General features: G+C 43.2%; 1 protein-coding gene across 6 annotated transcripts in view; it reads left to right on the top strand.

The window, feature by feature from the left end:
• Positions 1–13,934, top strand: part of ARHGAP10 (Rho GTPase activating protein 10) — a 275,052-nt gene that overhangs the window by 185,712 nt on the left and 75,406 nt on the right. The window lies entirely within an intron of this gene.

Raw genomic sequence — 13,934 nt, 5'->3', positions numbered from 1 at the left:
CATGATTTCTCAAAATAGAATAGATGCTTTCAAAAACGTTTAGGTTTATTTTTCTTACTCTGTCAACTAATAGATTAGTACCTTGCTAATAGTACCTCACTTCTGCTTCTAAAATATGGAATTGGCAAAGTGTTTAAATGCTTAGATACACTTCTGTTTATTGAAAGTTTATTTTTTTTAAATTGAGATTTTATTATATGTCAAGAAGGGATTAGTGTTGGGATGTGATGTTGAACCTGACAGCCCCTGATGGAAAGCAGGTGACAACCTGGGGGAGCCCTGGTTTGGGATTTGTATGTAGCCCATAGCACGTATCCCTGCCAAATATACTGTATAATTCACCTATTTATCTTCCTACCTAGCTTCTTCCCTCTTTCTTCCTGCCAGATCTTTGAGGGAAGAGACCTTTTTGCACACTTAGAATAATGCCTGGTACTTAATAGGTGCTCAGTTAATTCTTATTGGACTAGTTAGTGAACTCAAAAATGAGGGGTCAGAGGACTGGGAAAGGGGTTTTGTGTTGTCTCTGAGCACTGCAGGAGCATTTATTGTGTCTTATCACATTTGCTGTTTGCTAGAGCACTTTGAGTTTAAGTGAATATCAGTTTCATGGAAAAGGTAGGCTTGGCCCCTAATCAGAGATTTCTTCAGCAGCGAGATAGAAGCAGCTTGTTTATGGGTGTAAGAAATTGGCTGGTTGGTTGTTTTGGGCCAGCTGGTGTTGCACTAAGCTATCTAGACACCGTCATGGAAAGATGGCTCCTTTTGAGAAAAAGAGGGAATTAGAATTCAAGCCTTTGAAACACTGTTCAGTGGCACAACCGTCATTAGATTAAACCCAATTAGGGAACTTTTATGCAATTCATTTGTGAAAACAATGGCTCTGGGTCTTGCTCTCAGATAACAAGATTTCCACTTCACGCTGCAGCTTCCTGTTTTCTTATTTGAAGCCGAGAAGATGGGTACGTGATTTTTCTGCTGGGAAGTAGGTAGGGCTGCTTTCACCTTGTTAACAAATCTTACAGGAATTTCCAAGTGGCATTTGTGAGCCAAATACAATAGTTAAAGCGGATGAAACTGGACCTGCCCTCAGAGATGGTGCTTTGTAGAGCTAAGTAGAGGGCTTGCCTTCGTTTTCACTCTCTCCCTTTCAGTGGCTGGGCTGGCTGTACAGTGCTGGGGGTGCCCAGCCAGCAGTAACTGCAATGCCGAGGCTTTCCACCAAGGACGGGGCAGGTGGAAGAGTGAGTTTCAGATGCCTCACTGGGTGCGCGGGTTTAGGTTTGGAAGCACTAAGTTGCTTGGAGTGAGGGGCACTTAGCTTGGATTAGTTAATATTTCTGAGAACTTCATTTCCCATTGTCTCTTATTTTCTCTCTGATTTCATCCTTGTCTGCTCTCCCTCTCCCTCCCAGCAATTTGTTTCTGCTCAGCTGATTTCACCTCAGAGTCTAGGCTCTGCTGTGAGGAAGGTATTTCTGCTGACAAGGTTGTGCAGAGAAACTTCATGCGGATGTAGGTACCCATACGAGCCATGGGTTTCCATGACAACCGGTCCACATAGAGCCCTCAAAGATCTTACGTTTGACTTGAATGTGGTGAGGTAGGGATATAGTTCCTTTCATTGAATGTTTGAGATGAAAAGAAAAAGAGAAGTAAGGATGGGAAAGGCTAAAAAGGGTAGTCTTGTGAAGAAGGAAATAATTATAATAGGTAAGGGCACAAAAAAGGGGAAACGAGAGGAAATGAGGTCTAGGGAGAGTTTATGAAGGAGAAAAGAGGGAAAAATAACAATAGGAAGAAGACATTTTCCTTTCCCGAGTTGCTTATTTTCCACCCTTGGAATGTGAAAAATGTCAACTCTGACTAGGAAAGTCATTAAAGCAGGAGAGGAAACTTTCAACATATAATTAAAGCAAGAAAGCTCTAGATTAATTTCGGAGTTAGGGAAAGACCCGTAGTTAATCTGCTTTGGAGATCATGTTTTGTCTTAGCCTCTTTGCTGTTTTTATAAAATCCATATGTACTTATAGGAAACTTAACCCATATGCTTTGGCTTCATTTCCTCAGAATACTTAATGATGTTGCTTTAAAAGAAGTGTTCATAGGCCAAAAATATTATTAAGGTCTGTCTTCCCCTGTGAGCCAGAAAATTGCATTTCCCAGGTAGAAAAGGGTATACTGCGAAATTCCCAGGGATTTTCAAACTGGGACTGTCCCTTAGAATTTGTAAGGTTCGCCTAAGTTTTGTTCTGTACGAAGTATACTTGTTAGGAATTAATGCAGTACATTTGTGGTGAGTGCCTGTTCTCAGGCAGACATGGTGTGAAATTTGGGGTAAATGAAGATGGTATGTTCAGTAGGGGAGAGAAGGTATGTCCAACAGCAATTGCGAGCGATGGTGGAGAATAAGTGCTTTCAGAGAGAGAGAGAGAGAGGAAGCCGCTGACATGTTAGAGGCCACAGAGGAGAGTTTATGTCCAGCTGTGGGGAATCTGGAATGTTTCCTAAATAGGTGGTTTCAACAGGTTTTAGAATGGATTTTGAATGGGTAGAGATCTTTTAAAAGGACATTTCACATATGAGGGGGATCATGTAATCAGAGAAACACAGTGAGTGGGTGTGTGTTCTGGGAATGTATCTCCTGTTGGAACATAGATAAGATTGTAAGGAGATTGGGGCAGGTGTTGGGAGGTTAAGAATGCCACTGTAGGGCTTTTGGGTTTGGTTTTACAGGTACAAGGGCCTCTCTGGTGTCAAGGGAAGTGCTTCAGGAAGCTTGACCTGGCAGCAGGGTTTGCAATAGGAAGGAGAAGCATAAAAGACCAGGTGAGAGGTCACCTGGCATAGGTATAGGACGATGTTGTAGGGAGGAGGAGTTACAGGTGGAGAGCGCCAGTGTGTGGAGTGCAGTAGACGAGGTCCGGTCCTGTCTGTGGGGGGCACTTCGGAGGAGTGTTATGAGTGATGTCCAGTGGGTCATGACTGAGCACCCAATCCTGGAAGAATAGGGAGAATATTGGTATCATTAATAAAAAGGAAGAAAGGGGTTGAGGGCAGAAGTTAAGATGAGTTCAGTTAACAATGCAATGAATTTAGGTGTTGCCTGGTTGTCTAGCAGATGGTGGTGTGGAGCTCAACCTTGTGAGGGAATTTAGTGGTACAAAGTGTAATGTAAGGTAAAAAGGCACAAGATCAGTGTCAGAAAGTGTTTATTAGATACTCATTCTTTTACGTGCTTTTGGTCTGCTGTAGAGAGCATTTATCTCATCCAACCCTAGAGCTTGTGTGTGTGTGTGTGTGTGTGTGTGTGTGTGTGTATGTGTGTTCACACTTCAAATATATTATTTCAAATACATCTATAGTAAAAATATATAAACTCTCCATTGCAAATATATGTAATAATATCCCTTGATATGTACAAAATTCTTACATAAGAAGAAGACTGAAGGGTGACGGATGAGCTTGCTGCTTCGGGCGCCCAGCTGGAGGGCGGGCGCAGGCGGGCGGCAGTGCCTGGGTTTGAACCGAGGAGCGTTTGCCCCCAAAGCTTTGGCCCCTCCTCACTGGAGAAGGTACGCACAGGATCTGTGAAAAACACCAAGGTTTTGTTATCAGAGATAGAAGAGGGGCCGGAAGAAACCCCAGAGGGCTTCGTGTCCGGGTAGTCAAGGGGCATTGGCAGCAGTGCCAGCAGCTGCCGGGAGAGGGGAGGGCCCGGGCCCTGGTGGGCAGAGGGCATGTCCTCCCTCCAAGTGAAGCGTCTGTGGAGAGCAAGAGCTGAAGTCAGCCTGCCAGGTGTGAACGAGTGTGCATCAGGAACGGGTGACAGCAAGTACACATCTACTTCATTTTTTTCACGTGTGGCAGAAGAATACACAGGAGGAAAACTCAGAGTAGCCACGGTAGGACGAGGAGAGTGGGCCCGCCTGCCCCGAGCGCCGCCAGCCTGCTCATCGCCCTCCCGCTGCGGGGTCCTGTCCGCGCACCCCCAGGGCAGGGGCGCTTTAGAGGAACTCAGTTAAACAGATAGATGTGTAGGGAAACCCTCTCAGGAGCTATGGGGTCTGTTTAAGCTGAGCCCATTCTGCTATTTTTTTTTTTTTTTTTTTTTTTTCTGAGAGGGCATCTCTCATATTTATTGATCAAATGGTTGTTAACAACAATAAAATTCAGTATAGGGGGGTCAATGCTCAATGTACAATCATTAATCCATCTCAAGCCTAATTCTCGTCAGTCTCCAATCTTCTGAAGCATAACGAACAAGTTCTTACATGGTGAACGAATTCTTACAGAGTGAATAAATTCTTATATGGTGAACAGTACAAGGGCAGTCATCACAGAAACTTTCGGTTTTGATCATGCAATATGACCTATAAACCATCAGGTCAAATATGAATATTCATTTGATTTTTGTACTTGATTTATATGTTGATCCCACATTTCTCCTATTATTATTATTATTTTTATTTTTAATAAAATGCTGAAGTGGTAGGTAGATGCAAGATAAAGGTAGAAAACATAGTTTAGTGCTGTAAGAAGGCAAATATAGATGATCAGATGATCAGGTGTGTGCCTATGGACTAAGTATTAATCCAGGCTAGACAAGGGCAGCAAGACATCCACGGATGCAGAAGATTTCTCTCAAAACAGGGGGGGTGAGGTTCTGAGCCTCACCTCTGTTGATCCCCAAATTCTCACCTGATGGCCCCCCTGCGACTGTGCCTGTCTTAGGTTGTTCCTCCCTTGAGGAATCTTACCCGTCTCTGGCTAACCAGTCATCTTCCGGGGCCATACAGGGAAATGTAAAGTTGGTAAGTGAGAGAGAAGCCATATTGTTTGCAAAGGTTAGCTTTTTACTTCTTTGCAGATTTATGCCCTGTGGCTTCTATGCCCAGCACTTGTCTCGAGGTATCTTTACCACCTGGAGGAATTATGATACTCGGTAAATTCGATATGAGGCACGAATTCTATTTAAGGTTTGTAATTAGGAAGGAAGAAGAAAAGCTATAGATGTAGCATATGAAGGAAACTTGGGAGGATTGATTATTTCTTTGACATATCTTCTTGTATAGTACCTTAAGTATGTATAGGTTTTAAACTACTAACTAATTTGCACACACATATTAACATAATAGGAATACGGTGACATAAACAAAGCAAATCTATAATTACCAGCCATCTCCAGTGAAGCCAAGAAAACCATTTAGCCACCCTAGGCATTTGTGAAAATTTATCTATGATATGATGGATATTTTCCAACTGTACTTGAACCATCAGACAAATTAAAGCAGCCCATTTCTGGGATCTGTTCACATCCCATATGTTCTTTTAACCATAGATAGTCTATAGTCATGAGATTTTGGGGTGCTACAACTTGCACCCCTCCCAACTCCTGGTTGAGTTCCAACAGTACAGATCCAGTCAAATTCGTTGTCTCACTGTATGCACATGCCAGCCTAGACATCTCCCTCCTCCTTCTTATGGCAAGTCCAGGAGACGGTGGGCTGGATGCAGCCACAACCGCAGCATCGTCCGGATCCCTGTGGAGGCTTTTTGATGATCATCCCCCGGCACGAGTCCTCCAGAGAGTGCTGATGCCGGAAGCTCCTCCTCATATCGTATCTTAGTTCATTTTCTGGGTATCCAAGCTAGGCCTTGATCTTCTGCGTAGAAACAAACAGACCCTTTGCCCACACTTTGACATGCCCTCTATACCACTGTGCAGAACTCATTGGAGGTCAGCACACAGTAACTGCTTTTTTTTTTTTTTTTAATTAAGAGAAAGGAATATTATCAGAAAAGAGTACCTCCATAGCTGATCATCTGACACCCTTTAAGTGATCAACATTAAGGATATTTAAAGCATGCGTTGATCTTTGATTTACCAATAGTTTTATCCTGTTAAGGAATAATCCCCCTTTTCTTTCTTTCTTTCTTTTTTTTTTTTTAAATTTTTAATCTACACTTACCTGAAGAATACTATGTTTACTATGCTCTCCCCTATATCAGGTCCCCCCTAACAACCACATTACGGTTACTGTCCATCAGCTTAGCAAAATGTGGTAGAGTCACTACTTGTCCTCTCTGTGTTGTGCAGCCCACCCTCCCCTTTCTCCCTCCCCCCCATGCATGCTAATCTAAATACCCCCCTTCTTCTTCCCCCCCCTTATCCCTCCCTGCCCACCCATCCTCCCCAGTTCCTTTCCCTTTGGTACCTGTTAGTCCATTTTTGGGTTCTGTAATTCTGCTGCTGTTTTGTTCCTTCAGTTTTTCCTTTGTTCCTATACTCCTAAGATGAGTGAAATCATTTGGTATTTCTCTTTCTCCGCTTGGCTTATTTCACTGAGCATAATACTCTCCAGCTCCATCCATGTTGCTGCAAATGGTTGGATTTTTCCACTTCTTATGGCTGAGTAGTATTCCATTGTGTATATGTACCACATCTTCTTTATCCATTCATCTACAGATGGACATTTAGGTTGCTTCCAATTCTTGGCTATTGTAAATAGTGCTGCGATAAACATAGGAGTGCATCTGTCTTTCTCAAACTTGATTGCTGCGTTCTTAGGGTAAATTCCTAGGAGTGGAATTCCTGGGTCAAATGGTAGGTCTGTTTTGAGCATTTTGATGCACCTCCATACTGCTTTCCACAATGGTTGAACTAATTTACATTCCCACCAGCAGTGTAGGAGGGTTCCCCTTTCTCCACAGCCTCGCCAACATTTGTTGTTGTTTGTCTTTTGGATGGCAGCTATCCTTACTGGTGTGAGGTGATACCTCATTGTAGTTTTAATTTGCATTTCTCTGATAATTAGCGATGTGGAGCATCTTTTCATGTGTCTCTTGGCCATCTGTATTTCTTTTTTGGAGAACTGTCTGTTCAGTTCCTCTGCCCATTTTTTAATTGGGTTATTTGTTTTTTGTTTGTTGAGGCGTGTGAGCTCTTTATATATTCTGGACGTCAAGCCTTTATCAGATCTGTCATTTTCAAATATATTCTCCCATACTGTAGGCTTCCTTTTTGTTCTATTGATGGTGTCTTTCGCTGTACAGAAGCTTTTCAGCTTAATGTAGTCCCACTTGCTCATTTTTGCTGTTGTTTTCCTTGCCCAGGGAGATATGTTCAAGAAGAGATCACTCATGTTTATATCTAAGAGGTTTTTGCCTATGTTTTTTTCCAAGAGTTTAATGGTTTCGTGACTTACATTCAGGTCTTTGATCCATTTTGAGTTTACCTTTGTATATGGGGTTAGACAATGGTCCAGTTTCATTCTCCTACATGTAGCTGTCCAGTTTTGCCAGCACCATCTGTTGAAGAGACTGTCATTTTGCCATTGTATGTCCATGGCTCCTTTATCAAATATTAATTGACCATATATGTTTGGGTTAATTTCTGGGGTCTCTAATCTGTTCCACTGGTCTGTGGCTCTGTTCTTGTGCCAGTACCAAATTGTCTTGATTACTATGGCTTTGTAGTAGAGCTTGAAGTTGGGGAGTGAGATCCCCCCTACTTTATTCTTCTTTTTTAGGATTGCTTTGGCTATTCGGGGTCTTTGGTGTTTCCATATGAATTTTTGAATTATTTGTTCCAATTCATTGAAGAATGTTGCTGGTAATTTGAGAGGGATTGCATCAAATTTGTATATTGCTTTAGGCAGGATGGCCATTTTGACGATATTAATTCTTCCTAGCCATGAGCATGGGATGAGTTTCCATTTATTAGTGTCCCCTTTAATTTCTCTTAAGAGTGACTTGTAGTTTTCAGAGTATAAGTCTTTCACTTCCTTGGTTAGGTTTATTCCTAGGTATTTTATTCTTTTTGATGCAATGGTGAATGGAATTGTTTTCCTGATTTCTCTTTCTATTGATTCGTTGTTAGTGTATAGGAAAGCTACAGATTTCTGTGTGTTAATTTTGTATCCTGCAACTTTGCTGTATTCCGATATCAGTTCTAGTAGTTTTGGAGTGGAGTCTTTAGGGTTTTTTATGTACAGTATCATATCATCTGCAAATAGTGACAGTTTAACTTCTTCTTTACCAATCTGGATTCCTTGTATTTCTTTGTTTTGTCTGATTGCCGTGGCTAGGACCTCCAGTACTATGTTAAATAACAGTGGGGAGAGTGGGCATCCCTGTCTGGTTCCCGATCTCAGTGGAAATGCTTTCAGCTTCTCGCTGTTCAGTATAATGCTGGCTGTGGGTTTATCATATATGGCCTTTATTATGTTGAGGTACTTGCCCTCTATTCCCATTTTGCTGAGAGTTTTTATCATGAATGGATGTTGAATTTTGTCAAATGCTTTTTCAGCATCTATGGAGATGATCATGTGGTTTTTGTCTTTCTTTTTGTTGATGTGGTGGATGATGTTGATGGATTTTCGAATGTTGTACCATCCTTGCATCCCTGGGATGAACCCCACTTGGTCATGGTGTATGATCCTTTTGATATACTGTTGAATTCTGTTTGCTAATATTTTATTGAGTATTTTTGCATCTACATTCATCAGGGATATTGGTCTGTAATTTTCTTTTTTGGTGGGGTCTTTTCCTGGTTTTGGTATTAGGGTGATGTTGGCTTCATAGAATGAGTTTGGGAGTATTCCCTCTTCTTCTATTTTGTGGAACACTTTAAGGAGAATGGGTATTATGTCTTCTCTGTGTGTCTGATAAAATTCCGAGGTAAATCCGTCCGGCCCCGGGGTTTTGTTCTTGGGTAGTTTTTTGATTACTGTTTCAATTTCTTTGCTTGTAATTGGTTTGTTTAACTTTTGTGTTTCTTCCTTGGTCAGTCTTGGGAGGTTGTATTTTTCTAGGAAGTTGTCCATTTCTTCTAGGTTTTCCAGCTTGTTGGCATATAGGTTTTCATAGTAGTCTTTAATAATTCTTTGTATTTCTGTGGAGTCTGTCGTGATTTTTCCATTCTCATTTCTGATTATGTTGATTTGTGTTGACTCTCTTTTTCTCTTAATAAGTTGGGCTAGAGGCTTATCTATTTTGTTTATTTTCTCAAAGAACCAGCTCTTGGTTTCGTTGATTTTTGCTATTGTTTTATTCTTCTCAATTTTGTTTATTTCTTCTCTGATCTTTATTATGTCCCTCCTTCTGCTGACTTTAGGCCTCATTTGTTCTTCTTTTTCCAGTTTTAATAGTTGTGATGTTAGACTATTCATTTGGGATTGTTCTTCCTTCTTCAAGTGTGCCTGGATTGCTATATACTTTCCTCTTAAGACTGCTTTCGCTGCATCCCACAGAAGTTGGGGCTTAGTGTTGTTGTTGTCATTTGTTTCTATATATTCCTTGATCTCTATTTTGATTTGTTCATTGATCCATTGATTATTTAGTAGCATGTTGTTAAGCCTCCATGTGTTTGTGAGCCTTTTTGTTTTCTTTGTAGAATTTATTTCTACTTTCATACCTTTGTGGTCTGAAAAATTGGTTGGTAGAATTTCAATATTGTGGAATTTACTGAGGCTCTTTTTGTGAGCTAGTATGTGGTCTATTCTGGAGAATGTTCCATGTGCACTTGAGAAGAATGTATATCCTGTTGCTTTTGGATGTAAAGTTCTATAGATGTCTATTAGGTCCATCTGTTCTAGTGTGTTGTTCAGTGCCTGTGTGTCTTTACTTATTTTCTGCCCGGTGGATCTATCCTTTGGGGTGAGTGGTGTGTTGAAGTCTCCTACAATGAATGCATTGCAGTCTATTTCCCTCTTTAGTTCTGTTAGTATTTGCTTCACATATGCTGGTGCTCCTGTATTGGGTGCATATATATTTAGAATGGTTATATCCTCTTGTTGGACTAAGCCCTTTATCATTATGTAGTGGCCTTCTTTATCTCTTGTTACTTTCTTTGTTTTGAAGTCTATTTTGTCTGATATTAGTACTGCAACCCCTGCTTTCTTCTCACTGTTGTTTGCCTGAAATATGTTTTTCCATCCCTTGACTTTTAGTCTATGCTTATCTTTCGGTTTAAGGTGAGTTTCTTGTAAGCAGCATATAGATGGGTCTTGCTTTTTTATCCATTCTATTACTCTATGTCTTTTGATTGGTGCATTAAGTCCATTTACATTTAGGGTGACTATTGAAAGATATGTACTTATTGCCATTGCAGGCTTTAGATTCGTGGTTACCAAAGGTTCAAGGTTAGCTTCTTTAGTATCTTACTGCCTAACTTAGCTCACTTATTGAGCTGTTATATACACTGTCTGGAGAGTCTTTTCTTCTCTCCCTTCTTATTCCTCCTCCTCCATTCTTCATATGTTGTGTGTTTTGTTCTGTGCTCTTTTTAGGGGTGCTCCCATCTAGAGCAGTCCCTGTAGGATGCCCTGTAGAGGTGGTTTGTGGGAAGCAAATTCCCTCAGCTTTTGCTTGTCTGGGAATTGTTTGATCCCACCATCATATTTAAATGATAGTCGTGCTGGATACAGTATCCTTGGTTCAAGGCCCTTCTGTTTCATTGCATTAAGTATATCATGCCATTCTCTTCTGGCCTGTAGGGTTTCTGTTGAGAAGTCTGATGTTAGCCTGATTGGTTTTCCTTTATAGGTGACCTTTTTCTCTCTAGCTGCCTTTAAAACTCTTTCCTTGTCCTTGATCCTTGCCATTTTAATTATTATGTGTCTTGGTGTTGTCCTCCTTGGATCCTTTCTGTTGGGGGTTCTGTATAATTCCATGGTCTGTTCGATTATTTCCTCCCCCAGTTTGGGGAAGTTTTCAGCAATTATTTCTTCAAAGACACTTTCTATCCCTTTTCCTCTTTCTTCCTCTTCTGGTATCCCTATAATACGAATGTTTTTCCTTTTGTATTGGTCACATATTTCTCTTAGTGTTGTTTCATTCCTGGAGATCCTTTTATCTCTCTCTATGTCAGCTTCTATACGTTCCTGTTCTCTGGCTTCTATTCCTTCAATGGCCTCTTGCATCTTATCCATTCTGCTTATAAATCCTTCCAGGGATTGTTTCACTTCAGTGATCTCTTTCCTGACATCTGTGATCTCCTTCCGGACTTCATCCCACTGCTCTTGCATTTTTCTCTGCATCTCATCCCATTGCTCTTGCATTTTTTTCTGCATCTCTGTCAGCATGTTCATGATTTTTATTTTGAATTCTTTTTCAGGAAGACTAGTTAGGTCTGTCTCCTTCTCAGGTGTTGTCTCTGTGATCTTTGTCTGCCTGTAGTTTTGCCTTTTCATGGTGATAGAGATAGTTTGCAGAGCTGGTACAAGTGACCGCTGGAAGAGCTTCCCTTCTTGTTGGTTTGTAGCCTTTTCCTGGGAGAATAGCGACCTCTAGTGGCTTGTGTTGGGCAGCTGTGCGCAGACAGGGCTTCTGCTTCCTGCCCAGTTGCTTTGGGGTTTATCTCCGCTGTTGCTGTGGGCTTGGCCTGGCTGGGGCTGTTCCTCCAAAATGGTGGAGCCCCGTTGGAGGGGGAGCAGCCAGGAGACTATTTATCTCCGTAAGGGGCCTCTGTGCTCCCTGCTGCCCAGGGGGTTAGAGTGCCCAGAGATCCCCAGATTCCCTGCTTCTGGTCTAAGTGACCTGTCCTGCCCCTTTAAGATTTCCAAAAAGCACTCTCCAAACCAAAACAACAGCAGCAACAATGAGAGAGGGAACAGAAACAAAGAGAAAAAAAAAAGGAAAAAACAAGCGATTTTTTTTTTTTTTTTTTTTTTTTTGTCCTCAGGTGCCGGTCCCAGGCACCCGCTCACTGGTCCTGCTGCCCTGTCTCCCTAGCACCAGGGTCCCTGTCCTTTCAAGGCTTCCAAAAAGCACCCACCCACCGGTCCCTCAGGGAAGGAACGCTCAATATTCTTTGTCCTCAGGCACTGGTCCCACGCACCCGCTCACCAGTCCCGCCGCCCTGCCTCCCTAGCACCGGGGTCCCTGTCCCTTCAAGGCTTCCAAAAAGCACTCGGCAAAAAGAGAGAAAAAAAAGGGGAAAAACGCGCAATTTCTTCCGTCCTCAGGTGCTGGTCTCAGGCACCCACCCACCGGTCCCACAGGGAAAAATGCGGGATATTCTTTGTCCTCAGGTGCCGGTCCCAGGCACCCGCTCACCAGTCCCGCCGCCCTGCCTCCCTAGCACCGGGGTCCCTGTCCCTTTTAGGCTTCCAAAAAGCACTCGCAGAAAAGAGAAAAAAAAAAGGGGAAAAACGCGCGATTTCCTCTGTCCTCAAGTGCCGGTCTCAGGCACCCGCCCACCGGTCCCGCAGGGAAAAACGGGGGATATTCTTTGTCCTCAGGCGCCGGTCCCAGCCACCCGCTCACCAGTCCCGTCACCGTGCCTCCCTAGCACTGGGGTCCCCGTCCCTTCAAGGCTTCCAAAAAGCGCTCGCCAAAAAGAGAAAAAAAAAAAAAAAGGGGAAAAACGCGCGACCTCCTCCGTCCTCAGGCACCGGTCTCAGGCACCCGCCCCCAGGTCTCGCAGGGAGAAACGCGGGATATTCTTTGTCCTCCGGCGCCGTTCCCAGGCACCTCCTCACCGGTCCCGCCACCCTGCCTCCCCAGCAACGGGGGCCCGTCCCTCTAAGGCTTCCAAGAAGCGCTCGCCAAAAAAAAAAAAAAAAAAAAAAAACCGCTCCGGTTTCTCTCCACCCGCCGGGAGCCGGGGGGAGGGGCGCTCGGGTCCCGCCGGGCTGGGGCTTGTATCTTACCCCCTTCACAAGGCGCTGGGTTCTTGCAGGTGTGGATGTGGTCTGGATGTTGTCCTGTGTCCTGTGGTCTCTATTTTAGGAAGATTTTTCTTTGTTATATTTTCATAGCTCTATGTGTTTTTGGGAGGAGATTTCCACTGCTCTACTCACGCCGCCATCTTGGCTCCGCCTCCTCCATTCTGCTATTTTATACATCTTTAAAGTCATCCAAGAAATGTGTGTTTGTAAGGTGACTCCTTCCTTACCGCCTCTAGTCCCTGGGGCCCCAGAGGATCCCGAAGAGCCTTTGAAAACCATCAAAGAAAACATTAATGTCAGGGTTTTCTTTTAATATCTGTCTTATTTTATGTTAATATTTAAATTGGCCACTCATATAAAGGAAGATAAATAATGTTAGCTCTCAACCAAGTCGCTTTACATAGTATAAAATAATATCGTGTTACTCCAGATTACATTTATCTTGTGAAGGAGCGCAACGGGCGCCCCAGTGAGCCACGTGCGATGTGGCGCTCCGGGTCGCTCTGAGTTTGGGTGTTGCTTCAGTGGACCCTGACGTTCAGTGGTTCTCCGACAGCAGCAAGGCATGCAGGTTTCCCAGGGGTTATTCTGTACATATTACAGTTTCTGTGGACCACAGAAGGTGCCAAGAAACAATTGTATTATTTACATAAAAACTTTTCCTTCCTGAGGGTTCTTAGGACTGTCAAAGTAAGCATTTTGCCTTTGAAAGGGGTTCTCTGGCAGGCTGGGTCTCCTTTTTCCTGGTGAGAAAATGGAGGCCATTCATAATGATCTTGCCTTGTGGACAAGGCTGCTGTCACGTTCCCGTTCTGAGGTTTCTTCAGCACACTGACTTCTCCTTCTATGTAAAGACATGTGTTGCAAAGTCCTTGACTAGCCAGTGTCCCTCCAGTCACAGAAGAGCCTAGGAAGACTGAAGGAGAGAAGGGCGTAGATGTTGTCCATCAGGTGTCCAACATAATCATCAGAATATCAAAGCACACAAACTCGTGTAAGGTTATCCAATGGTGCACTGCATTCCTCTTACTGACCTTGGGGCCAGCTTTCAGACCTGCATCCCCGTTGTCGCCAAAAGCTGGAAGAATGTGTCCCTGCCCCTAGGTTCCACAGTGGAATGGATTCCCTGTTCAGGATCCCAGCTCGCAGTCCAGCAGCAGCCACGTGGGGACTGTTCTGGTGTGGGGCCGCCCACACCTCTGTTCCTGTCGCCATGTGAACGACACACAGCTTGTCCCCATTCTGCATGTTAGTCTCACC

This window comes from Manis javanica, chromosome 3 (assembly GCF_040802235.1).
Source record: "Manis javanica isolate MJ-LG chromosome 3, MJ_LKY, whole genome shotgun sequence".
Classification (NCBI taxonomy): domain Eukaryota; kingdom Metazoa; phylum Chordata; class Mammalia; order Pholidota; family Manidae; genus Manis; species Manis javanica.
This window is presented reverse-complemented; position numbering and strand designations above follow the sequence as displayed.